General features: G+C 40.0%; 1 protein-coding gene and 1 pseudogene across 6 annotated transcripts in view; one reads left to right on the forward strand and one right to left on the reverse strand.

Annotated features, from left to right (window-relative positions):
• Positions 1 to 27,395, forward strand: part of GRM5 (glutamate metabotropic receptor 5) — a 485,303-nt gene that overhangs the window by 284,192 nt on the left and 173,716 nt on the right. The gene's annotated exons all lie outside the window — the stretch shown is intronic.
• On the reverse strand, positions 12,062 to 12,780 carry LOC308234035 (vesicle transport protein USE1-like; annotated as a pseudogene). Its single transcript has one exon. The product of its transcript is annotated as a vesicle transport protein USE1-like (transcript).

The following is a 27,395-nucleotide window of genomic DNA, read 5'->3' on the forward strand; positions in this document are numbered from 1 at the left end:
GTTCCTGTTCTTAGGAGAAATGGTTTTAGTTTTTGCCCATTGAGTATGATGTTAGCTGTGGGTTTATCATATATAGCTTTTATTATGTTGAGGTATGATCCTTCTATTCCCACCTTGTTGAGAGTTTTTATCAAGAAAGGGTGTTGGATTTTGTCAAATGCTTTTTCTGCATCAATTTGGGACATAGGCAAAGTCTCTTCAAATTCAAGAAGATAGAAATCATATCAAGCATCTTCTCAGACCACAGTGGCATAAAACTGGAAATCAACTACAATAAAAACAACCCAAAGAAATCAAACACATGGAGGCTAAACAACATGCTATTAAACCATGACTGGGTTACCAGAGAGATCAAAGAAGAAATAAAAAACATCATGGCAACAAATGACAATGAAAACACTACAATCCAAAATCTATGGGACACAGCGAAAGCAGTCTTGAGAGGGAAGTTCATAGCTCTACAAGCCTACTGCAAAAAAACAAGAAACAATGGTAATAAATTACCTAACCGAACAACTCAAAGAGTTAGAAAAAGAGCAACAAGAAAATCCCCGTGTAAGCAGAAGGAAGGAAATAATAAAGATCAGAGCAGAGATAAATGACATAGAGACCAAAGAAACAATACAAAAGATCAACAAAACCAAGAGCTGGTTCTTTGAAAGGATAAACAAGATTGATGAACCTCTAGCCAGGCTCACCAAGAAGCAAAGAGAGAGGACCCAAATAAACAAAATCAGAAATGAAAGAGGTGAAATAACAACAGATCCCGCCGAAATACAAAGGATTGTTAAAAAATACTATGAACAACTCTATTCCAACAAACTGGACAACCTGGAGGAAATGGACATATTCCTAGAAAAATATAACCTTCCAAAACTCAATCAAGAAGAATCTAAACAGCTCAATATGCCAGTAACTATGGAAGAAATTGAAGTAGTCATCAAAGAGCTTCTGGCAAACAAAAGCCCGGGGCCAGACGGCTTCACAGGAGAGTTTTACCAAACATTCAAGGAAGAACTAAAACCTATCCTCCTGAGACTATTCCAAAATTCAGGAGGAAGGAACACTTCCAAGCTCCTTCTATGAAGCCAGCATCACCCTAATACCAAAACCAGATAAAGACAACACAATGAAGGAGAATTACAGGCCAATATCCCTCATGTATGTAGATGCCAAAATCCTCAACAACATTCTGGCAAATCGGATCCAGCAGTACATCAGAAAGATCATACACCATGACCAAGTAGGGTTTATCCCAGGAATGCAAGGATGGTACAATATCCACAAATCAATAAATGTGATACATCACATAAACAAATTTAAAGATAAAAATCACATAGTCATAAAAATTTAACTTTGCATGATTAATGCCACTTATGATGAAAGATACTGCTCCCAACAGTAATTTTAAACTGTATTTTTGTAGTTGCTGTTAAGCATTAAACATATTTGTTTGAATTAGGAAAAGATGTCCCACTTTTGTTGAACAGTTTCTAGTCCTATATTCTTCCATTAATAAAATCAAGAAGCCCTAGCCAGTTTGGCTCAGTGGATAGAGCGTCAGCCTGTGGACCAAAGGGTCCCAGGTTCAATTCTGGTCAAGGGCACATACCTTGGTTGCAGGATCCTCCCCAGCCCAGGCTCTGGTCGGGGCAGCATGCAGGAGGCAACCAATCAATGTGTTTCTCTCACATTGGTATTTCTTTGTCTTTCCCTCTCTTCCACTTTCTCTAAAAATCAATGGAAAAATATCCTCAGGTGAGGATTAAAAAATAATTTTAAAAATCAAGAAAATATGAAACAATACATTCTTAATGTTCAGATTCTCCAAGTTGCTGAAGTGGTTGTAATGATTAGATGCTACCTCTTCCATGGACCTTTCTTCACCCCACACTCCCACCAAAAAAAGATTCAATTCCTAGAAAGAAGGAAAGTTAGTTGCTCTTTCTTGATGGAATTACTCACTATAATAGTTAACAGTCATTGCATGTGCTTCTGTATCATAGGCACAATACTAAATGTTTTAACATGTTTTCTCTAATTTAATCTTCCCGACAACCCCATCTTAATTTTCTGTTATAACCAAATTTGTAACTGAGGAGAATGTTTCCGAAAAATTAAAGTCACACATATAGTAAAATAGCAATGCCAGGATTTGAACCCACATATCATCAACATGGCTATCCTACATTAGCTGCTGTATATTTGTTTCTACCTTATGGAAAACACAGCTGAGCCCTGGCTGGGTAGCTCAGTTGGTTAGAGCATTGTCCTTATACACCAAGGTTGCCAGTTGACACATACAAAGATCAACCAATGAATGCACAAATAAGTGGAACAACAAATCAAAGTTTCTCCCTCTCTCTAAAATCAATCAATAAAAATAAATAGAAAAACAAAGCTGAGGTTTTGTGGACGTTAGTGGACATTTGTCACTCTTGGTTGGGACTGTTTTTGAGCCAAGTTGTCCAAGCTCAACATGAACCACCCCTCTACCTCCATGACTACTACCACACACACAAACATACGTGCTAGTGACTGCCCTACAGAAACTGTATGAGCCTGAGTTATAGAAATGGTCGTTAGATAGGGCAATAACAATTTTCAGAGAGGTTAACCAAAAAGACACTCCCCAACATTATTTTTAACTTTTCTAAAATGTGTTGGCTTCACTTTTTATAAACTGGGTGCTCCCCCTTATAGAGAAAAGAGTGACCAGTGTTCTTTTATAGCAAGCAGTCTGGTTTTATCCACTAAAAGTGAGGAAGGCCTAAGCAAACAATAGGCTGTGTTAGCTTCAGTTGCCAAGAGAAAAGAAGGGGGATAGCAAATGTTCCAAAACAAAATTTATCTTTTGTTCTTGCTCCCAATCTATTGTCCAGGTTATCAGTAAGTTACCTCACCTAGTTGCCTCTGTGTCTGTGTCTCATTCTGTTTATCTTGGTGGACTGCATGGAAGAAGCTGGTGCTCTGGAAAGGGCTCTGTTGAGACTGTACACTGTCTAAGGTGGGTATCTACTTAGACCCACATTGGGTATGTTTCAAGCTAAGACTTTATATACTGTTCAAGGCCAGGATCGGTGGGATACAACGTCACAGCCTTCTTCACCCAGTGGGTAGTGGGAGAGGCAGGGTCCTTAATAGTTTTTAACGTGTGTGACAGGCTTGTAGGCAGATACCCCCTTAAGTTCCCTTGTACCAAAGGCTGAGAGAGGCCTCTTAGTGAGTTATTTACATTTAATGAAAGGATGCTCACCCTGTTCTTCATGTAATTGTCTCCTGGGGTCAGTAGATCCTGATGGATCTTAACATCAGTCGATATAAAAGATGACCACACAAAGCTCTTCCTGGAGCACTATCTTGAGTTCAGTGCCTCTCATTGGTTGTCAAAAAAATCCTCAAGGAAAGGGCTTAGATTTTATATAGTAAAGCCACTCCACCGTTCCCAACGTCTGTCTCTATAATTGTGTACATGGCATTCATTCATTCAACAAATATCAAATTGGATACCTCCAGTGTGCCAGGGACTGTTTAGACTCTAGGGATAGAGCCGTGAACAAAATAGATATCTATCTCTCTTCATGGAGCTCATTCTAGTGAAGAGAGACAAGCAATAAAGATATAAATAAGCAAAGTGTATGCCATGTTAGATGGTAATAAGTGCTAAGGAGAAAATATAATAAGGAAGGCAAAAAGAGTAATGAACAAAGATGGGATGAAGCCATTTCAGAGGAGTGGGCCAGGCATGCTTCACTTGAAGGGGCATTAGAATAACAACAGGAAGCAGATGAGGAATTGTGTCGCCTAAATAAAGGATGTTACCTTCTCACCTAGGTCTTTTACAGTCTGTGAGTTGTTTGAGAAAGGAGTCATATGCATCAGTCATTATCGAATGTATATTGAGTTAAGCCTTTACAATATAAAGGTGAGTTAGTAGGCCTTGTGCTCTCCTTCACATCATAGTAGGGAAAATGGTTATAAATAAATAATTGCAATGCAGTAAAATGCATAGATATAGAGACATAAAAAGCAAAATTGAAATTGGAAAGATAGAGAAGGAACTAAGCCTAAAGGGAATACGAGAAGGCTTTAGAAAGGAGGTGATATTTAAACAGAGGATTAAAAGATGATAATGGCTAATAATAACAGCTAACCTTGTCCTTTCTTTTGGGGAAATTTTTAGTAAAATGTTTTCTTATCTTTACATTTCAAGTTACATTATAGCATATGAGTGAACTTCCTCTGTAAATCTTTCACACAGAAATACATAGAGTAAATGTGAAAGCCACACACCACTCATCCACTTTATTGGTTCTGAAGCCTGGATCTAAACACTTGGTTACACTGAAAGTGGAGGGAGGAATAGGTAAAAGAAGACCATTTATTTAGTCAATAAATATGTGTTGAAGAGTTACTGTGTAGTAAGCACAGTGCTCGGGATATTGAATACCATTATTAAAGCAACATGCCCTTCATCCCAAAAAAGGTTACACAGTCCAGTGATTCCAGGCAAATGGCTTATGAAGGAGTATGGCACATTCAAGAGGTTGGTGAAACCAGAGAGTAGAGTAGATCCCACAGAAAGTTTTAGACATTAAGACTTGGAAGATACCCAGGGGTTGGGTTATAAATCTGGAAAAATAACCAATGGCTAGATTATAAAGGATTGTGTATGGCAACTAAAGCATTTGAATTTTTAATTTTTTTTTCTAAGAGGAGTCTTTAGAAATTATAAGTAAAAGTGATTATTATTGCATGACCACAGCTCTTTTGTCTAACTAAAAGCCTTCTAATATTTTGATGAATTTCCTTATAATCTTTCTAACATATTAGTAGTCTATTTTAATTAATAACATATACTTATCTTTCTAACTATAAATATCTATTTTATAAAATATGGAAAACACAGAAAAGTATTAGGAAGAAGACAAAAAAATCTGTTATTCAACCACCCAGAGAAAAACATTAACATTTTTATGTATTTTCTTCAAGCATTTTTTCTAAATGTGTATATACATTTTTAATTGTGTATCATAAATACTATACCCTGGACATTTCCCATGCCTTTAAATATTCTTCAAAAACATTTAATGGCTAGAGAATGATATCCTGGTGTGGGGAAAGAGTGATTTTATTTACTGAAAGATAATTTAGTGTATGTTTAAAAACATAGGCTGAGGAGTCACACAGAAGTACGCTTGAGTCCTTGGCCTTAACTTGCCAGCAGGATGTCTCAAGGAACTTAATGCTATAAACCTCAATTTCTTCACCAGTAAAATAGGAATCAAAAAATGATCTATGTGATAGGTAATTATGAAGATTGAATCAAGTGTGGTAAACATTTCAAAGGAACTAGAAATATTAAACATTCAATAAATAGTACTACTATAATTATTAACAAATGTAATTATTATGTGTAATAAAATACTAACAACTATTTTCCTCACATTTTGGTGTTTATAAAGCAATCTTAACATCCACAAAGACTAACAGATGATTTTTGTTAGTATGTAACTCTCAGTCACTAAGATTGTGGGTGGGTTTTTTTTTTTTTTTGGTTTTTTTTTTGTGATTAAAAGGACTGAATGCTATTTAAGTGGCTTTCTCTACAGGCCTTTTTTGGTTTTGTTTTGTTTTGTTTTCTGTTGTTGTTTTTACTACTTAATAAAAATGTATGGTTCACAAGACAAAAAGACATTTTTCAAACCAGGAGCATTCAAACCAAAACATGGAATGGCTCTTGATTTGCATTTCTCTAACAGCTAGTGAAGTTGAGCATCTTTTCATATAACTGTTGGCCACTTGTATGTCTTCTGGGGAAAATGTCTGTTCGGGTCCTCTCTCATTTTTCCATTGGACTGATTGTTTTGTTGTTGTTGAGTTGTATGCATTCTTTATATATTTTCGATATTAGCCCCTTATCAGAGATTTTGTTTGCAAAAATCTTCTCCCAATTGGCTGGCGGCCTTTTTGTTTTGTTGATGATTTCTTTTGCTGCCCAGAAGCTTTTTAGTTTGATGTAATCCCCTTCCTTTATTTTTGCTTTTTCTTCCCTTACCTTTGGGGTCAAGTTCACAAAAGCATCTCTGAGACCAAGGTCCATAAGTTTAGTAGGTATGTTTTCTTCTATGTATTTCATTGTTTCAGATCTTATATTCAACTGAGTTCCTTTCCTAAGAAAGGAAGCAGCTGCATGGTGTAGCTTTGCTGATAAGACGCAGGCATACATGATGATTTACTACTTTTCTACATATGAAATATCTAAATAAAAGCTGGCTTTATTTTCATAATTAGTCTAAGTCACATCAAATTAGCCAAACCTAAATAAACAGTTTAGGGAATTTATTTCTGGCCTAAGTCGCTCAGAATTGTGGCTGGTGGTTGGCCCAAGCTGCCCATGACTTTCCAGACCAAACTTTTCTTACCAGCAACTCGCATCCTTTTTGCTCTATTGTTCCCTCTCAGAACAGTGCTCTGCTGGCAGAAATACATACCTCCTTTGCTCCTCGCTATTTTTTTTAAGAAACTTTAGAATAATAGCAAATCATAGAATTCCAAAGCTGGGAGGGATTTTACTGTGCATCTCATTCAGTGTTTCTTACATGTAGCTGTAATCAGAATTGTCTGGGGCTGTTGGTAAAAATAAACATTTTCAGACCTAACCTCTGATAGTCCAATTTTGCATTTTTAACAAGCTGTATGGGCTATTTTATATACAACCAGGTTTAGAAGTCACTAATTTGATTCCTCTTCCCACCTAAAATAAAGCTGTGAGCGAATTCAGGCAGGAATTGTGTCCTTTCTCCATTTTTTCCCGATGCTAGGAATTGAGGTGGCATTTAGTAAGTAGATACCTGTTGAAATGAAAGTGAAACCATAGCATATCCTCAGCATTGCTTATTTGTGCATTCCTATTTCCTCATGCTTGTTTCATAAAGGATTTAAGGCAGCTTACAAATATTCATGAAAAGTCTCTCTCCGCTCTGAGTCAGGAGAGGATTCAACTGCAGACTAATCCAGGGGATCAGCATCTCTGTCTGCTTCCTAGATGAATTCTAATTCTAAATTAGTTACATCCACCTTACTGAGAATTGTATAGGTTTTTGTTCTTTTCATGAAAAATATTATCATGGAGAGGTATTATGATACTGTCTTGCAGTCAGATAAACCTGCATTCAGATCTTTCTAATGCACTACAGGTACCCCATGGTGGCTCTGCAGTCCTGTAAGAGATACTTAACTGTTCTTTACACGAATTCTTTAAGTGTCAAGTGCCAATCAATTAATTTTTATTTCAGAAGTATTAATTGAGCATCTAACATGTGGCAGGTACTATTTTAAGAACTTGGGAGACAAAATAGACAACAATGACCACTCCCATCATGCCTTTAATCTATGAGACATAGTTCTGCCTATTTCAGAAGGTTGTTATGAAGGTGAAATGTGCATGAAGACCCAGTATATTTGCAAGCACTTTATAAATGTTAATTCTTTTGCCCACCTTTGATTCTCTTCAAGTGCTCTATATATACAAAAATAACTCTGGAAAAATAATTCTCCCAAATATTCCTTTTCAAAAAAGAAACTTGTAATTTTGAAGAAAAATTAGGCAAAGGATTCCCTTGGCTTGTATGTAGGCCATTTCTTCCATGCAGAATTTGTGGCATTTACAGTCTCATTTGGAATTTTGCACCTTGACTGGACCCACGAAGGAGCAAATAGTTACATCTTTAGAGCTTTAGATACAACTATACAATAGATGCACTCAATATGCATCAGTAAGAAGCATGCGTCCACACTCATTCTTATGTGCAGGAAGCTCCATTTCACAAGGTTTAGAGCTTAATGAAATGAACTTTCAAATAGCAGAGATGAATTCACTACTAACTAGATAATAATCATGTTGCAACTATGTTTCAAAGAATGGATCGTAGCCAGACAACGCAATGCTGTATGGCCATACATATGAGCTACAGGGCATGGTCCAAATTTTTATCACTGTTTCCCAGAATGTCTCCATCAAACATAATTCCCCTCTGCTGTTATCAAGAATGAATACTACTCCCAAAGGCAGAGGTGTTGATGCTATATTTTGAAGCTTACCCGAGAGCTGACACCCCCACTCTGGCCCCTCCTTGCATGCCTAACGTTAGGCATACCTTTCCAATGCTTTGAGAAACCTTACTTCTCTCTTAACCACCATTGTTCTCTTCATCCCTAAGAAACCAGCTCGAGGCCTCCACTCTTTAGAAAACCTATAGTCACCATGTGGCCCACGGTGGTTTTCCACCCTCCAAATATCCACAAAGCTTATTCTCTAGGCCACTCCTTCACTAGTTACCAGAAACTACAAAACAAAACCCTTCTTATATCTATATCAAATTAGCAGCCACAATTGAAAAAAGTGAAAACTAAGATCCATGTTCTTCCCACAAAGAAAGCCCCCTATCTAAAATCTAAAAAAAAAAAAAAAATATTTGAGAAGTTAATTTTAGTTCATAAGAGTCATAAATCTTAAAATTTCACAGTGTCAAAAAAATGTACTGTTTTCAACTGGAAGAAAAGAATCTATTCTCTTAAGTTTAAAGGATAGCCATCAACAATTTGGAGGACTTTTATCAATCATTAGCAGTATTTTTCTCCTGTAGCATATTAACCATTTAGGCCCCCAAATGAATCTAAATTTCCAAAGATGACCCTAAGTACTTGAGCCAACTTGCTCATGCCTGCAGAGATGAAGTTGCATACTTCCTACTGAAGAAAAATATTACTCTTCTTCCTTCCATTGAACATTTATAACATCACCTTCATGTCTCTGACATTAGAATCTTTGGGTATACAGCGAGAAGTATCTGTATCCCAGGACAGTAAAAGATGTGTAAATATTCTCTGGGTAAGCACACCGCCTCTCTTCTGTCACTATGTAGCACATGTGACAATAAGATCCATTTCTGTATGTGCCTTTCCTAATAAAAATCAAATTGACGTCATTAGTTGAGCACTTACTATGTGACAGACACTGTGCTGAAAGCTTTATAATCATCAACCTATTTCATCTTCACAGCATTTTCAAGTGGTAGATATAATCATCCCTATTTTACACATGGCAAAAAAATGGAAGGTTGGAGAGAGAGGATCAACTTGCATACCCAAAGCTCTCATTCTTAATTACAGCACTACACTGTAATAAACTGTTAACTTCCCTGGGGAATAGAATATTTTAATTATTTAGAAACCATTTGGCTAACATAGCACCTGGATCTTAGTACATACTTAGTAAATATTGGTTGTTTTGACCAAATGTTCAAAGTGAATTTGAGCTACAGGATGGCACAATGCTTTCTGGAATGCAATTGCAAACTGTTTCTACAAATTTTTCTATAATCTGTGGGGGTCTGCCCAAAGCTAGAAGGGAATTGAAGTCAAGCTTTCCTTTTTTATATAGTAGGGCCTTTCTATACCCAGGCATAACCTTAAAACTTGAACAAGTGGAAGAAACAACCCTCAAAGACACCAAATAGGAAAAAAATGTGTAACTGTCAAGTTTTAAAAACAGAAAGATAATAACTTTTAGGTTTTGCATTGCTCTTCATATCATTCACAGCACAGATAAAATTACGTCTGGTTTAATGATGTTTCAAGATGATGGCAAGGCAAGTTATTATTTTAATTTTATAATTTAGTGAAATTACCCTGTCCAACCAAGTGTCCATTATAGGTCTTCTGACTTCTACTCTATTTTCCTTATGAATTTATGGACATCAAATGATGAACAGGATTTACTCTAAGACCATTCTAACCCTAAAATGACTAAATTACCTATGTTACCATTTAAGACCCCTGTCTTTCCTCCTATGCAAGTAAGACATTTATATCATACTTCTGATTATACACATTCAGCCTCAATTTTCCCACAGAACCCAAAGCTGCCCCAGTGCTCAATACCGGGTGAAATGAGTAAAACTCCAGAAATACATTGAATAAAGCATCATTCCTCTACAATAACAAAAACCATAGACTGCAGAGAATATTAGCTCTCATGATTTCCCACAAGCTACAGATTATCTCTACTTCCAATATATACATGTGATGGGAGAGGGGAGAGTTTCAGATATTCTAACCAAAGTCATGGGCCTCGGAGCAGTCATACTATATGTCAATTGTTGCAATTGTTACTAAATCTCAGTGCCTTCTTGAAGAAGCCACATTACATTTTGTTATTTAAAGAATTATTTATTCAGGACACAGATAAGGATTTTAGGCTTGCAGGGGAAGTTATCCTTTCTCCTCCAGTAATTACTTCTGTACTTTCTGTCACCGTGCTTTGAATAGTCATTTGTCAAACATTTAGGGGCAAAAACTGTATGCTATGATGAGTTCTTGGATGCAAAATAAATCGCACATAATCCTTTCCCTCAAGAAATTGTACAATCTTGGGGCTGGGGGTGATTAGGAAAAGTGTAGACTACCATTCTTAGAGTTGATGTGTTGTAGTGGAATCTCTCTAACAGTTCTGACACTGACTAACTAGTCCTTTTCTTTTCTTTTTTTTTTTAATCTCTAAACTCTGATTTTCCACTTTTTCAAATGTCAATATGAATCAAGAGATTAACATTTTTTAAACCCCTACTCTTTGCCAGACACTGTTCTAAGTGCTTTAAATGCATTGCATTTAATCCTTTCAATAGTCCTAATCAGAAGTTACTATTATTATTCCCATTTTATAGATGAAAAACTCTAGAAATTAAATAACTCTCTTATTGTCATATAGCTAACAAGTGTAGCTCCATGGTATGAATTCTAGCCATCAGGGTCCAAAGCCTTTGAGCTGGAGCCAGTGTGGGAACCATAGGACTATAAGGCAGAGAATTCTAAGGCTGGAGGCTCCCATTGCCATTAGAATAAAGACACATTCCTTTACAGAAAATGCCCCTTCCGCTTGCCACTCCAAACCCACAGTCATCTCTCCCCTGCCCGTACAGTGCCCTGTGAGCTGACACACATGGGCAGCATCAGTGGGCTCCTTTGCCTGTGGATGCAGTAGGATTCTGCCAACCAGAAGTTGGAGGGAGGAAGGAAAGTGAGCTCAGGTTGTTTATTTTTCTGGAGGCTTCCTTTTCTGTGAGGTTACTTGAACTGGCTGCATTCTTTCCCAAGTCTCCTCTCATGGCCCTCTTTCCTCAGCCCTATCACTGGGTCTCTGTAAAGTCACTGCTCCCCAGACCCCTGCCCCTTTGCTTTAAGCTGGTAACTAGGCCCCACTGTTATTATGGGTACTCAACAATCCCTAGTGATTTCATTGCATCCTGCCTATACCTTCATAAACAGTCCCTTTATTAATCTTCCTTAAAGTTTCCTAATTATCCTAATCTAAGTGTCCAATCTGTTCCTTCCAGTGACACAGACAAATACACTGCGTTTAAGGCACCAAATGATGGCACGCCTGGTCCTAGTTCACCCTTACTAAATAATTTTCTAACTCCATTTTCAGTGCTTCTGTGACATGGACTTTTTCCAGTCCTCAAGCTTGCAATCTTTCTAATTACAGGGACTTTTCATACCCTGGTCCTTCTATTTGGGATGCCACTTCTTTTTTAATACTATCCTCTACACACACACTCACACATACACACACTCACATGCATACACACATACTCACACACACACACTCACATACTTACACAGACCTACCTGCCATGTATAATAGGTTCCAATTATATTTTTTAAATTAATAAATGGAACCAGGAGCCCAAGAAATGTATAAGTGCATGGTATATTCTCATCCACACTTATTCTATGAGGGTGAAGAACATGAGTTCTGAGAAACTTAAGTGGCTTGTCTAACATGCCCCAAGTGGTAAGCGGCAGGGCCATGGTTTAACCCTGCCTGGTGGGAATCCTTGTCCTACTATCATTGCATTTCTTGGACTCAGGCTTGCAAGTTAGGACCAGGCAAAATGCTCACCAACTCATCAAGGTTCTGCCAGGCTCTAAAAGTAAAAGGGGCTCTTGTAAGGGTGTTCTGGAAACTTTTTTTTTTTTTTTTTGCCAGGCCAGGTCTTTATTTGTGTTTGGGCATGATAGGGATGAAGAGGATCATGCTGATGAAAAGGAAGCAGCCAGTTGACTGGTTCCTGTGAGTGCTGCTCTAGCTGCTCTGATTCTGTCGCAGCTTCTCCAGGTTCTGGTTGGCCATCTTGAGTGAGAGGGTCTGCTTGTCCTTCTTGATGACACTCTGAGCGGCCAGTGTGTTGGTCTTGAGGCTCCAGGCCAGGCCTTGTGTTTCTTGGCCAGCCTCTCCTGGAGGTTCTGGTGCTGTTGAAGGATGAGGTCTAGCTCAGTTGCAGACTGCTTCTCATCCCCTGGGCCCTGTCACCCCTTTCTCTTCTTCAGTCCAGCAGAGTCCTTGCCTAGCAGCTGACACTCTGCATCCTGCTGGTTTACCAGGCCCACCACTACATACTTACCATCTTGGTGGCAGGCACATGTTCCCTGGCTGAGGTTAGCATGCGTCTGGGGACCAGGAACTGGTTGGCTAGTGCCTTCTCTGAGGGGGTCAGCTTCTGTGTGTGTAGCATCCCTTCAGAAAGTCAACTTTGCAGTATTATTCACTGATCGCCTCAGAGGCAGGTTTGCTGGGCTTTCAGGGCCTGCAGCAAGTCCCCGAAGGCTCCCAGGTACTTTTCCAGATGCCACTCCCCCATCCTGCTTCTCTGCTGTCATCACCCTGCAGCGGCACAGCAGCCACCCCAGGTTCAGCTCCAAGCTCCACGGGGCCATCACCAACCAGAAGTTCCCGCCCCTTCCCCCTGGAAACTATTCTTTTCTAGACGAATAAATTTTTTTTCTATTTTGTTGCCAATATGTTCTTCCTACCCACCATTTTTTGAAACCAAACAAAACCTTTCTATAGTGAACATGACTGCAACTTTGCTTTATGTTGGAACAGATGAAGGAACATGCCTGTCTTGAGGGACTCTTGCTGAAAGCACTTGATTGCAGAGTGCCACAGCACCACTGAGAAACATTAGCTGAGGTAATTCAGCTCCTGGGGCAGTTTAATTTGAAACAATTGAATTTGTGAATGCAAATACGCAGCCTTTCCCTCTGGTTTGTGAAGGAGGGAGAACCAAGGGGGCCTTTAGCAGGAAGCTCGAAAAGGCAGCTTGGTCGGCAGCAGAGCTGTTACCTGCTTTCTGTGCCAACCCCATAGCACAGTTGTTTCCTATTGAGAACACATTCCGTTTGTTCAGCGCGTGTTCCTAAAGACAGATTTTCAGATGCATGGCCATAATGGAGCATTCACACATTCAAAACCCGGCTAAATTCCCCCTCCAAGGCACATGGAGATGATGCCAGGAGTACATGTTTGCCTGGAAATGGTCATGAAAATACAATTTTGTTGACTTTGTTTCTGTTGATACATGTTGCCCAGAATTGGCCATGGAAATACAATTTTGTTGACTTAGGGTGAGTTCAAGGGAATAGCTAGCCACCCTGTGCTGCAGGTTCAGGCGAGGGCACCATGGTTTCTGCTCTGACCAGATAGGATGACACTGAGGTGGCCTCCTCTCTAGAGACTTGCTTTGGTTACTTTACTGCAGAAAGCTGGATTTGGGTTCCATGTCCAAAAATCCCCCCCTTATTCTGGTCCTCACTGTCATTGCCTACTTTCTTCCATGTCATTAGTCCAGGGAAGTCTGTCAGTATTGTAAATCCAGGCTTGCCAGATCCTGCAAGGATTCCTTATTGCTCATCAGGTAAAATCCAAGTCACTTAACTTGGCTCTACATGACGTGACCTCTAACTAACACTTTAGCCTCGTGGCCCATTACTACTTTATCTTCCCTGCCCCTTCCATGCTATTACTACATAGAATGATGCACAGGGCCCTGAACATGGTCACTTTTCTGTTGTGTCTTTGTACTCCCTTCCTTGCCACTGTCCTCCTTCCTTGGTCCACTCACTGAGAGATCACTAAGCATCGCTCCTTGCAAAGCTTTGTCTGATGTCTACTCTCTCCTTTCTTCCCAAAACACACTAGAATTTTGTCCAAAATAGTATGTACCATTTTCATCATGTACAAGATGTCATTAAATGTAAGATATGTCTCACATAAATGTGAAAGTAAAAAAAAATTGTGGAAACTAGAATTGATAAAATACGGTATGATAATTTTCTGTTTACTTGCCTCTCCCATTAGTCCTTTGGAGAGCGAGTGTGTTCTATCATTCATTTCCATAACTCGGTTCCTCCCATTGTATCTAGTTTATATCAGGATCTTAATAAATACTTTTTGTTTTTAATAAGCAAATGTGATCTTATGGGTGGTAAATCAGGTGAGGTTTTGTTGTTGTTTTTTAAATATATTTTTATTGATTTCAGAGAGGAAGGGAGAAAGAGAAGGAGATAGAAACATCAATGATGAGAGAGAATCATTGATCAGCTGCCTCCTGCATGCCCCACACTGGGGACCGAGCCCACAGCCTGGGCATGTGCCCTGACCTGGAATTGAATCTTGACCTCCTGGTTCATAGGTTGATGCTCAACCACCAAGCCACACCGGATGGGCCCAGGTGATTTTTTTTTTTAACCAGTTGAATTTCTGATGGAGTTTCCTTACAATGGTGGTGCCTGGCTCAGGGCTGGCCAGGGAGTGGCCAAACCCTCCCCCCACCTGCCAGGGTTTCTGTGGTGGGAGTAGAAACAAGAAAGTTTAAGGCTGAGGCTGCTGCTATGCCCTGGATGCAACAACCTGGAAAATCAAAGGTGATGTTTTTAAAGTGTCCAGATATGACCCACAGAAAAGCCAGTTGTTATCACCCCTAAAATAAAAGGAGTAGATTTTCCCATTAAAACCTTTTAAAAACTTTAGAAAAAAAGTAAATAATTTACTCAACCCTGAGCATCTTCAATGTGTGAGGCTATGTGCGGAAGGATCTTTTACACACATTGTCTAATGTTGTAGTCACTAAATCTCTATGGTGGAGATGGTCTTACATGTTTAGAGATTAAAACAAGCTCAAAAGGGAAAATTATTTGAAAGGTCACATGTTAAGTAGCAGAGAGATGATTCAGATCCAATATTTATGTCTCAAAACCTTTAGTCTTTATACCATGTTTCTTTGCTTCCCCTCCCCACAATGGTGAGATGCCTACAAGAGACTGATACAAAGAGAAAACATTAAATAACACTAAATCTCATGCTGACAAATGTATTCCCTTTCTCCTTTAGTCTTTTAGATCATATCAAACGGACACTCTCCCTTTGCTCAACATGCTAGCAGGAAGTAGTACCCAGTTAAGCTATTTCCTTCTGTCTTGATCTACCACAACTTGATGCTCTTCAGATTCCTCTTACCAGCTAAATAAAGGAGTACAATTTTAAGGATATATATTTGTTTAAATGCACAACAAATAATGAAACCCCATACTGCCACATGTCCTTCCTCTCCAACAAATCCTGAAGATCTTCCTTATACACAAAGAAGAAATGTACCTTGTCTTTTTAACTAGGTCATGACCCATAGCATCACTGATCCTTGAGACCTAAAAGTCCTTATTCCTCAGCTTGAATCAAAACCTCAGGGTTGTATCACCCACTGGAGACCTCATGGTACAAAAATTTGAAGAATTAGCCAACATTCTCAGCCAGATACAGAAGGAAACATATGGGCAAGTGTCATCTATGCGGGAAGTAGAGTAGTTTGGGATGGGCAAGTCGGTTGGTTCAGCCAATGGGTACCCCCTCATGTGATAGAGAAAGGAAAAGGGCCTCACACATGAGCATGGTCTTTACATTCAGAGTAACACTGCCCATTTATTTTATACATATATATATATATATATATATATATATATATATATATATATGTGTGTGTGTGTGTATATATATATATATATATATATATATATATATATATGCCAGGCATGGATCTAAGTATTTTTAGCTATTAACACAATAACTTTATGACTTAGGTACTATTAATAATCTATAGATGAGGAAACTGAGGCACATTAAATAATTTCCCCAAGATCATACAGCTAATCAGTAACAGAACTGTGAGTCAACCCCAGATAGTCAAGCACAAGTGATCATCCTGTTAATGACTAACATAGAATCAATCAGGTTATCCACTGGTGTTCCCCTGAGGCACCTAGAAAGGAGGTATACAGAGACATGCAGAATTATTCCTTGGAACCCATCCAGCAGGACTAAGAGAAGATGTAAATGCATTAATGCTCAAGTATTGGAATCTATATACCACATTAGTAATTAATTTACTATAAGATCACCAATTTCATGAGCTTTTCCTTAATAATGCCAGTGATTTGTCACTACTAACTAAATATCATCTCCTTTAGGGAGAGAACAGCCAGTTTTTAATTTAAACTAAGCTATATGCAAAAGTAAAGATGTCATAGAATTATAAGCACTCATATCTCTGGGAATTTGTACAATTCTGCATGCAAAATAAAGGATTTGCTTAAAGGCAGATAGGTTTGTGTATTCTTTCTGAGGAAATTTGATATTAAGACATGGGAGAAATCACTTGAGGAAGCAGTTTTACAAATAAGGCAACCATACACCCAAGTTTTTGCCTGTTACCCCTGGGCAAGTGTTAATAGTGTCCCCTTTCACTCAAAAATTTCCTGGGTTGGATGTTATATTATAAGGCCACCCCGCTTAAAAGAACACGCCATGATGGTGACTTCAGTTTCCATTGTAGTGGATGGTAGCAGTACAAAAATAAAAGACACATTTCCTCACCTCAAAAATCTCACAGATTGGATTTTACTCCATTTCGGGGAAGATATATTAAAAAATTGCTATCGTTCAATAAATGCCACAATAGAGATATCAAAACAAGGTGTCTGAATAGGAGAAGATAGGCATTAAATGTAGAGTGAGGAAGCTTGAAGACTTAGAAACTGCTTCCAGGAGAGGTAAAACTTCAGTTGAATCTTAAAGGATCACAAATACTAGTAATATGTGAGTATCCAGTGAAAGTTGAGCATTCAAAATAGAATAAACTTAGATGGGATATGTGAGGGAGATAATAATATGTAGTGATCAAGAAGCACAGGGTTTGGGATCAAGTGTAAGATTTTGAATTCAAAGTCCTTTAAATTCTAGCCATGTGTCTTTAGGAAGTTACTGAACTCCTCTGAGTATTGGTTTCTTCATGGGTAAAATGGAGAACAACAGTATCTAACTCACAAGGTTGTTGTAAGGCTTCAATAAATTAATACCAGTGTATGTGAAAACCTTTAACAAGTGGGTGGTGAATAGTAAATACTGTAAAAGATGGGTTATTATTAGTTTAATTAGTCTGAAATATGTAAAGTGTATGCATGTGAATATCTTAAGATGAGAAAGAAAATCAGTTTTGTGTGTGACATAACCAAGGAGTTTGTACTTGATACTGAGGGAAATAGCAATTATTGATGGGGAATGATATAATCAGATTGGATATTTTAAAAATGAATCATTCTTGGCAAGTGTATGGAAGATGGATTGGAGATAGATTAATAGGTGGCAGAGAGAAAGGCTATTGTAGTACATGAGGATTGGCAGCAGGATGGAGAAATATCCCTCTGCCCTATTTAGGAAACATTTAGGCAATATCACCTCACTCATGTCAAAACTTTCAACATATTGATGGGACATTCTCACTACAAGAGCAAGATAACCAAATTAAGGGTGTGGAGATGAAATTTGAGCCTTCCACACAGTAATACTCTTCGCATCTATTTTTATGAGTATTATATTTACGGGCAACTGAATATTAAAGCCATAAGAGACATTAAAAAATTATCCAGTTCAGTGGTTCTCTATTCTAGTTACCATTAAAACCATTAAGATTTTACAAAATATCACTGCCCAGACCCCAAACTTGGTCAAATAGATAAGAATTGCTAGGAGAGAAGCTCAAGCACTGTTGTGTCTTCAAAAGTCCCCGGGTGATTCTAATGTTCAGCCAGAATAGAAAACCACTTGCATTCTCATCCAATAACCATGCTGGACAGAGGTGGAAGATAAACCCCAGAAATTCTACTTCTTTTAGGGTGTGGGTGGTAATTGTGTTATATGTCTTACATAGAATATATAGATATAGTTTCTTATCTATAATAATAAAAGGCCAGGCATCATGACCAGAATGAACAATCAACCAGTTGCTATGAGGTGCACTGACCACCTCTCAGTCCCTCCCCCCAGCCTGCAGGCTCCCATCACTGGATGGCCAATGGGGAACCACGGGAACCGGGCTGGGTGGCAGTGGAGTGGGACTGGGGACTGGACTCGTGGGGCAGCAGCAGCATCACAGAGCGTCCCGGGGCGGTGGTGAGCAGCTTCGCGGAGCATTGCGGGGTGGCAGCGGCAGCATTGTGGGACAGTGGACATGGCTCTGATCACAGGCTAAGTCTAGGGACCCTACACACACACGATTTCGTGCGCTGGGCCTCTAGTGTACTTATAATAAGTTTGCTACCTCTTGAATATAATGTATTTTATATTAAGTGTATGCTGATGCTAGAAATGGGAAGAAAAAATAAGACATAAAAACAAAATGGCAAAATAAAGATAAAAAGAGAGGAAGAGCTTTATGCAAACAAAAGGAAGTGAGACCACATATGCATTCCTCTGATCCAAGGTAGACAAGGCCTCCTAAATTATGTCAAATTGGTTTCCTCCTTGGTAAAGGGTAATTAGGAGAGAACATAAAAAGCATTCTATCTAGTAAAGCGGGAATATGCTAATTGACTGTCACGCCCTCACAAAGATGGCAGCACCCACAGCCAATAAGGAGGGAATATGCTAATTGACTGCCATGCTCTCAAAGATGGCGGTGCTGGGAGTGGGGTGGGGGGGGGCAATGGTAAGATATGTACACATATAATACCTTAATAAAAAATTAAAAAAAAAAAAAAAAGATGGCGGTGCCCACAAGCCACAAGATGGCAGTGCCCAGTCCTCTCAGCCCCACCTGCCTCCAGAGTCCCCCAGTCCCCTCAGCCTTCCAGCCGCCCAGGGCTGGCCTGAGGCGCAGGCAAGCCTCAGATGGTGGCTGCCCAGCCAACGCCCAAGGCGCAGGCAAGCCTCAGATGGCAGCTGCCCAGCTGCCCAAGACCAGCCTGAGGCACAGGCAAGCCTCAGATGGTGACTGCCCAGCCACCCAGGGCCGCCCAAGGCTCAGGTAACTAGGGCCGGCAGAGGCTTGTGCTGCCGGCAGTGGCAGCAGTAGAGGTGTGATGGGGGCATCGCCTTCCGCTGATCTCCGGGTTGCCTCCTGCCCCTGAGAGCTCCCGGACTGTGAGAGGGGGCAGACCTAGCTGAGGGACCCCCCTCCTGTGCATGAATTTTCGTGCACCGGGCCTCTAGTAGAAATAATAAGAACAAAAGTCCCATGAATTCAGGGGGCTGTGTCTGTCTTGTTTACTTGTGCATCCCCAGTGTTAAAAGCAGAACTTTGCAAATAGACTAGTTCCACACCTTAGTTATGGACTAAATAATTGAAAGAATGGAAAAAGAGCAAAAGTTTCAGGCAGAGTCACTGACTTACTTTTCTGTTTGGTCCATTAAATCTTTCTAACAGTTTTAGAGATGATAAAATAATTTTCACATTTTTCAGTTCCTTTTATATACTGGGCTTCTTTTTCTGCCAGAAGCATCTTTGAATTTCTTTTTTAAATTCGGAATATTCAATGGTCCTGGTCCTGTCTGATGGTCTATGTAGAGAAGATGGTTATTGATGTTCTGTATATAAAGGTGGGCTCAATGCAGAATAAGTTCTGGACTTAAAATCAGGCCCCATTGTTTATTGTATGACCTTAGGCAAGGTCCGTAACTGCTTTTACTATCCGTTTCCTTAAGGTATTACTATGGACTGAATGCTTGTGTCCCCTGCAAATTTATATTTTGAAGCCCTAAATCCCTAAAATGTATTTGGAGGTGAAGCCTTTGGGGCATAATTAATATTAGATTATATCATGAAAGTGGAGCCCTCATGATGAGCTTAGGCAATCTGAAAAACAAGAAGCAACCCCTCACTAGATAAAAATATCTGCTGGCTCCTTGATCTTGGACTTCCCACACTCCTGACTGTGAGAAATAAATGTTGGCTGTTTAAGACACCCAGTCTATATTTTATTACAGCAGCCCAAATGGGCTGACAAGAGTATTCAAGTTATTGCAAAGGTCAATGAGGTGACGCATATAAAGATATTAAGACCTCAGCCACCACCTGATAAGTGATCGTAAATGTTAGATGTATCATTGTACTGTAATGGTTATTATATTACTATTTTAATTATTATAATTTGACCCATCCCAGTTCTCACTGATAAAAGCAAAGAACAAGGATATGAGAAACTACATGTATCACAAGGAGCCCATAGGGGTAGATACATCTCTATTGTCCTTTGCTTAGCCATTTATTTCAAAATAAAAACTCCTGATTGGGCTTTGCCTTGCCTGTCTATAGTCCCACTGTGATCACAGATTGAAAATTGGGTGTTTTAAGGAAATACTGTATTTCCCTATGCCATCCTTTAGGTATCTAATCTTCTCACAAGGTGATAAGTTTCTTTTTTAAAAATTATGTGTTTTTTGTTAATTTTTAAAGAGAGAGGAGGGGAGAGAAATAGAGAGATGGAAACATCAATGGGAGAGGAACATCATCGATCGGCTGCCTCCTGCATGCCCAGCTCTGGGGATCGAGCCCACCACCCAGGCATGTGCCCTGACCAGGAATCAAATTTGACCTCCTGGTTCCTGGGTCGATGCTCAACCACTGAGCCACACTGACCTGGCAGGTGATAAGTTTCTTGAAAAACAAAAAATAAATTCTTATTCTTTACAGTATAATGAAATAAGTAAATACTGTGACTGAGTACTCTCACTTTAAATATTTTCCTTAAGAATCTTGATTATTCCATGGGAGGATACAACACAGGACAGGGAGGGATTAATGTGTGAAGAGGACCCAGATATTTCTCCTGGTTATAGACATCCACCAAAGTTTTGTAGTTTAAATACAACAAGATTTTCACTGAATTCTCCATTTTGTGTTGACCATCTTGAGAAAATATGTGATTAAGTAAAAAAAAATGAAATCCCCCAATTTCAAACATCCTTATGTTTTAGTTTACTAGGGATGCCATAATAGAATATCATCAGAAATGTATTTTCTGGTGGCTTAAACAACAGAAATGCATTTTCTCACAGTTATGGAGGCTGGAAGTCCAAGATCAAGGTGCCAGCAGAGTTTATTTGCTCTGAGACCTCTCTCCTTGGCTTGCAGGTACCTCATTCTTGTTGCTTTTTCACATGGTTGCCCCTCTGGTGTCTCTGTGCATGTCCTAATCTCTTTTTATAAGGACACCAATCCTATTGGATTACCTCCCCCCACTAATCACCTCATTTAACCTTAATTCCTTCTTTAAAGACCTTATCTCTAAATACAGTGGTTAAATTCTTAGTTAGTGAGGGGTTAAGACTTCAACATATAAATGGGGGTGGGGGACACAATTTAGCCAATAATATCTTATTGATGAATCTTAATTCAATGACTAATATGTTTTCTGGTCCTATTAAATGGTCCCAAAATACCTTTAGTGTTACCTTCAAGTACACATCAGTTCCCCATAAAATCGAATAAACACCAAATATTGAAGAGTAGCTGAATTTCCTTTTGGATACATAACACAATACCATAGGCTGAGTTTCCAGGAAAGAGACACTGAGAATATGCACTTTGCATGCATGAGCTTCACTGAAGAGTGTTCTTTTTTTTGTGTGTGTGTGTGTTCTTTTATTTTTATTTTTTTTTATTTTTTATTTTTTTAATAAATCTTTATTCAGATTATTACAATTATTTCTCCTTTTTCCCCCCATAGTTCCCCTCCACCCATTTCCCACCCCACCTTCTGCCCTTACCTCCCCCCCACTGTCCTCATCCATAGGTGTATGATTTTTGTCCATTCTCTTCATGAACCCCCCATACCCCTTTCCCCCTGAGAATTATCAGTCCACTCCCTTTCTATGCCCCTGATTCTATTATATTCACCAGATTATTCTGTTCCTCAGGTTTTTAATTCACTTGATTTTTAGGTTCGCTTGTTGATAGATATGTATTTGTTGTTCATCATTTTTATCTTTACTTTTTTCTTCTTCCTCTTCTTTAAGAATACCTTTCAGCATTTCATATAATACTGGTTTGGTGGTGATGAACTCCTTCAGCTTTTTCTTATCTGTGAAGCTCTTTATCTGCCCTTCAATTCTGAATGATAGCTTTGCTGGGTAGAGTAATCTTGGTTGTAGGTTCTTGCTATTCATCACATTGAAAATTTCTTGCCACTCCCGTCTGGCCTGCATAGTTTCTGTTGAGAAGTCAGCTGACAGTCGTATGGGTGCTCCCTTGTAGGTAATTAACTGTTTTTCTCTTGCTGCTTTTAATATTCTCTCTTTGTCTTTTGCTCTTGGCATTTTAATGATGATGTGTCTTGGTGTGGTCCTCTTTGGATTCCTCTTGTATGGGGTTCTGTGGGCTTCCTGGACTTGTAAGTCTATTTCTTTCACCAGGTGGGGGAAGTTTTCGGTCATTATTTCTTCAAATAGGTTTTCATTATCTTGCTCTCTCTCTTCTTCTGGCACCCCCATAATTCTGATGTTGGTACGCTTGAAGTTTTCCCAGAGTCTTCTTACACTATCTTCAACTTTTTGGATTTTTTTTTTTTGCTTTTTGCTTTTTCGGTTGAGTGTTTTTTGCTTCTTTGTATTTCAATTCTTTGACTTGATTCTTGTGTTCCTCTATTCTGTTTCTGGGTCTCTGTATAATATTTTTTATTTCAGTCAGTGTATGTTTAATTTCTAGTTGGTCCTTTTTCATATCTTCGAGGGTCTCGTTATATTTATCGGCCTTTTCTAGGATATTCTTAAAAAGTCTTATAACCGTGGTTTTGAATTCTATATCCAGTCGTTTGTTTTCCTCCATTTCTTTCGTTTGTGATCTGATTCTTTGACCCCGCATTTTCACTGATTCCCTGAGTTGGTAAGGTATATATTTGTGCTAGGTTTCCAATATGGCCCAGTGGGTCTGCTACCCCAGTTAACCTGAGGTGGACACTCTTGGTGCACCCCTTTGTGGACTGTGTGTACAGCCTTGTTGTAATTAAGTCTTTATTGTTGTTGGTATCACTGGGAAGAATTGACCTCCGGGCCAGTTGGCTGTAAGGATCAGCTGTGTCTATGCTGGGAGAAGTTCGGTGCTGGAGACAGCCTTATAGGATTAGACTTGCCAAATTGCAATAGCCTCTGTGCTCAGCTTGGATGGGGTAGAGTCTCAGTTTTGGCTTCCTGTCAGCCTTGCCCTTGCGCGCATGTGCGCTTTCAGTCCTCCGCCTTCCCCAGTTCGAGTCTCCGCCTGAGAGTCCAGACTCCCCCCACAAGAGTGTGGGTCCCCAGGGGCTCGCCTGGAACTGGGGTTCGCTGCAGTCAGAACTGGGGCTCAGTGCCGTCAGGAGCCTCTGACTCCCTTTCACTAGGGAAAGCCTGTGGCAACCTCCGCAGCCTTTGTGCACCCTGGCACGCGCACGCGCGCTATCAGTCCTCCGCCTTCCCTGGCTCCCGAGTCTCCGCCCGAGAGTTCAGACTCCCCCACAAGAGCGTGGGTCCCCAGGGGCTCGCCTGGAACTGGGGTTCACTGCAGTCAGAACTGGGGCTCAGTGCAGTCAGAATCCTCTGACTCCCTTCCACTAGGGAAAGCCTGTGGCAACTTCCGCAGCCTTTGTGCGCACTGGTGCACGCGCGCGGGCACTTTCAGTCCTCTGCCTTCCCCGGTTCCCGAGTCTCCGCCCGAGAGTCCAGACTCCCCCCGTAAGAGCATGGGTCCCCAGGGGTTCGCCCGGAACTGGGGTTCAGTGCTGTCAGAACTGGGGTTCAGTGCGGTCGGAAGCTTCCTTCCCCCTTCCGCCAGAGAAAGTCAGCCAGGCTCTCAGCCACCCTTCCTCTCTGCGCGCACAAAGCCCCTTTGCCGTACCTCCAATTCTCTGTGAGCTTTCCTCTTTCCTTCTAGTTGTAGAATTTTCACTCAGCCAGCTTTCCTGTGGTTCTGGATGGTGTCCATTCTGTCTTTTAGTTGTAGTTTTGAAATTGTTGTGCGAGGCAGCAGTTTAGGTGTTTACCTATGCCACCATCTTGGTTTCTCTGAAGAGTGTTCTTTATAACATCTATGAAAGATGAGCAAAGCAGGACTGGACAGAAAGAGAAGCTGAACTGTGAGTCAGTTACAACAGAAAACTTTTTTCTGATCTTTTGATTCTTGAGATAGAGAAACTTTCAGGGTTGTCTCCTTTAGAAGTAGTTGTCCCCTTTTTTTTTTACATTTTCATCAGATTGGTCTTATGGATGGGGAGTACTTTGAACAAGTCAGCCTCCTAGTATCCACCACAGTCTACTCTGTACTCTTTGGGTCTAGTTACTTCTTATGCTGAGTTTAACTAGAAATAGCTGTTCCAAGATTTTCATTGGTCTTTTTCCCAAAGAAGCATACAAAAGAAGGGTTGGTGGGATAAACTATAGGACCCATCTCTGAAGCTGACATTGAGTCCTCACCTGATACTACTGTTATCCTCCCTTCCTCTGCTACCTATTCTAGATGTCCCTCACTCTTGGCAAGCACTGTTGCCTGTAGTTGTCTAAATGGCTTAGTCACTGATTGTGATCCAGCACTTCATCCCAGAGTAGTCTGAGCTCCTGGTCACCATGTCCTTCGTAAACCATGGCTATTGCACTTGTTAATTTTCTGTCATGATGGCGCAGGGAGGTACCAAAAAGACACTCCAGTGATTCACTTGAGTAGCAGTCATATTCTTCCCTATCATTATGGCCATGATGCATTGGTGTCTTTTCTCATCCTGATAATTGGATCAATATCCATGCTAGCACAGTGGTTCTTTTCCTTGCTCAATGATCTCTTCACCCAAGAAGCCTAAAGTGACTGATTGACAGCTAAAGCTAAAAGTTATTGGGATACTTACTCTGTCCCCTGCTGTGTTCATGTTTGGAAGCTGAGACATCTAGAGTCACAAAACCTAAGTATATAATGATGGAAAGCACAATATACCGCCCCCCCAAGAGAGATACTTGGAGTGATGCTAAGTGAAACCACTAATAGTTTCACTGCTTGGTTGCTGAACTACTTGGTTGTTGAATGTATTCAACCTTCTGGAGACATAGCAACACTTCACTGATTAAAAATGTTTACTGAATCTTAGACAATAGCATCTTATCCTTTTAGGGCATTGTTCCCAAGCTAATACTATAATTGTGCCTTCAAAATGCTCTCCCTTCAAAATGCTCTCCCATTAAGGCTGGCAGCTTCTAGGATGTGTAGTGTGTGATAGACCAATGAATTTCATGGGTATGTGACCACTGACATACCTCTTGGGCTGATCAGTGAATCCCTTGGTCTGGTGCAACAGTATGCGGGATCCCATGTTGATAAACCAGACATTCTCTGAGCCTTCACCTAGTGGTGCTGGCTGAGGCCCTGTGGGCAGGAAAAATAAGTCCATACATGGAATATGTTGATATCAATCACAATAAATTGTTGTCCCTTTCAAAGTGAAAGAAGTACAACACTGACAACATGCCACTGAGTGGCTGGTTTGACTCCTTGAGCAATAGTGTCATATTGGGGACTCAACCCTGGCCTCTATTGCTTATAGGTAGAACCTTTGATAGTGTAAGTACCTAGATCAATCTTGGAGAATGAGAGTCATGCCATTGGATCCATGACTCGCCAATAGCTACTCTCTTCTTGAGCCCATTCTGCCAGCAATGGGGTGGCCACAGACAAAGATTGGCTGCTGTCAAGTGCTTGGTTGGTCCCTCCTCTGTGGTGGATGCTCTCTGATGAATAATAATATGCAACACAAAGCTTTTTTCACCCATAGGTGCTTCATACACATATCTTTTCCCGAGACCTCCTTGTTGCTGCAAATCCCCCCCTTTTTTTTCCTGGTAGCCTCTAATTAACCAGTCATCCAACACTGTTCAATAATCCATATATATCCTACTCAGGCCACTTTTCTTTCCACCTAAAGCAGATAGCCACCAAAGTTCTGCCTATTGGGAGGATTTTCTTTCACTACTATTTTTCAGAGCCATCCTGAAAAAGGTCTGTGGTTTGGCAATAGCCCACTTTTGTCTTGTACCCATAAACTAGTTCACACATTAATCAAGCTTAGCTTTTTTCCTCTGTCATTGGGTCATACGAAACTCCCCGTGCACCCATGGTGATTAGCTCTGGGAGAATTATTGATTTAACAGTGGTGGATGACATGGGATCTGAAATGCCTACTTTTGCAGCATGCTAATGCCCACTGGCATCACTCATGCTTGATCCAAAATGTACCATTTTTTTAATCTTACAGAGGAATGGCACTTCACCCTCCAGAGTTGTCCCCACTTGAAGTATGAGGGTCAGCCTTTGTACATGTACATTGGAAGGAGGATGCTCTCATGGATGCTGAGTACCTAGAGTGAGGCAGCTTCTTAGCTCCTTTGGCTGAGGCAACTTCCTGAAGAGGGGCTCAGTTGTGAGTTCTCAGCAGTCAACACTCTTGGCAACTGAGAGCATGAATGCCTTGGTTCTGAAGAGCAATCTTCATGGCACTCCACAGCAACCACTGTACACACTTTAAAGGATTATACTGACAGATAAGGCTTAGGAACTGAAGGAAGATTGGTAACTCTAAACCTTGAATGAGGTCTGATTCCATGAAGAATTCTTTTGTGTGTGTATTATATATATATATAAAATCTTAAACTGCCCAAAGTGTCATCTCAAAATCTTTTAGGTATCATAATCAAGAATGACCCTTAGAGCCCAGCCAGCATGGTTCAGTGGTTGAGTGTCAGCCTATGAACCAGGAGGTCATGGCTCGATTCCCGGTCAGGGCACATGCCCAGGTTGCCCAGTAGGAGGCATATAGGAAGCAGCTGACCAAATGATTCTCTTTCATCATTGATGTTTCTATCTCTCTATTTCTCTGTCTTCCTCTCTGAAATAAAATTTTTAAAAAAGAATGACCCTTAGAGAATAATTAATCCAACTCTCATTTTTTTCAGAATAGAAAACTAACACATAGGAGAAATGGTTCATCTGGTTTTTGTTACTAAGCCTTGGTTCTCTGAACTTGTAAACTTGAAATAACAGTAGTTTCTGCATAGGTTGTAACTATTTCTAGAACATGGAGACTTACAGACACTGAAGACCACATAACTAGGAAGTGAATGGAGACAGCATTTGGTCTTAGGGCAAATGGTTAAAAATCCCTCCATTTATTCAATTCACTGTTCATCTATAATTTCTACTTCTAAAACCCTT

The sequence above is a fragment of the Plecotus auritus genome (genome assembly GCF_963455305.1).
Source record: "Plecotus auritus genome assembly, chromosome: 9".
NCBI lineage: Eukaryota > Metazoa > Chordata > Mammalia > Chiroptera > Vespertilionidae > Plecotus > Plecotus auritus.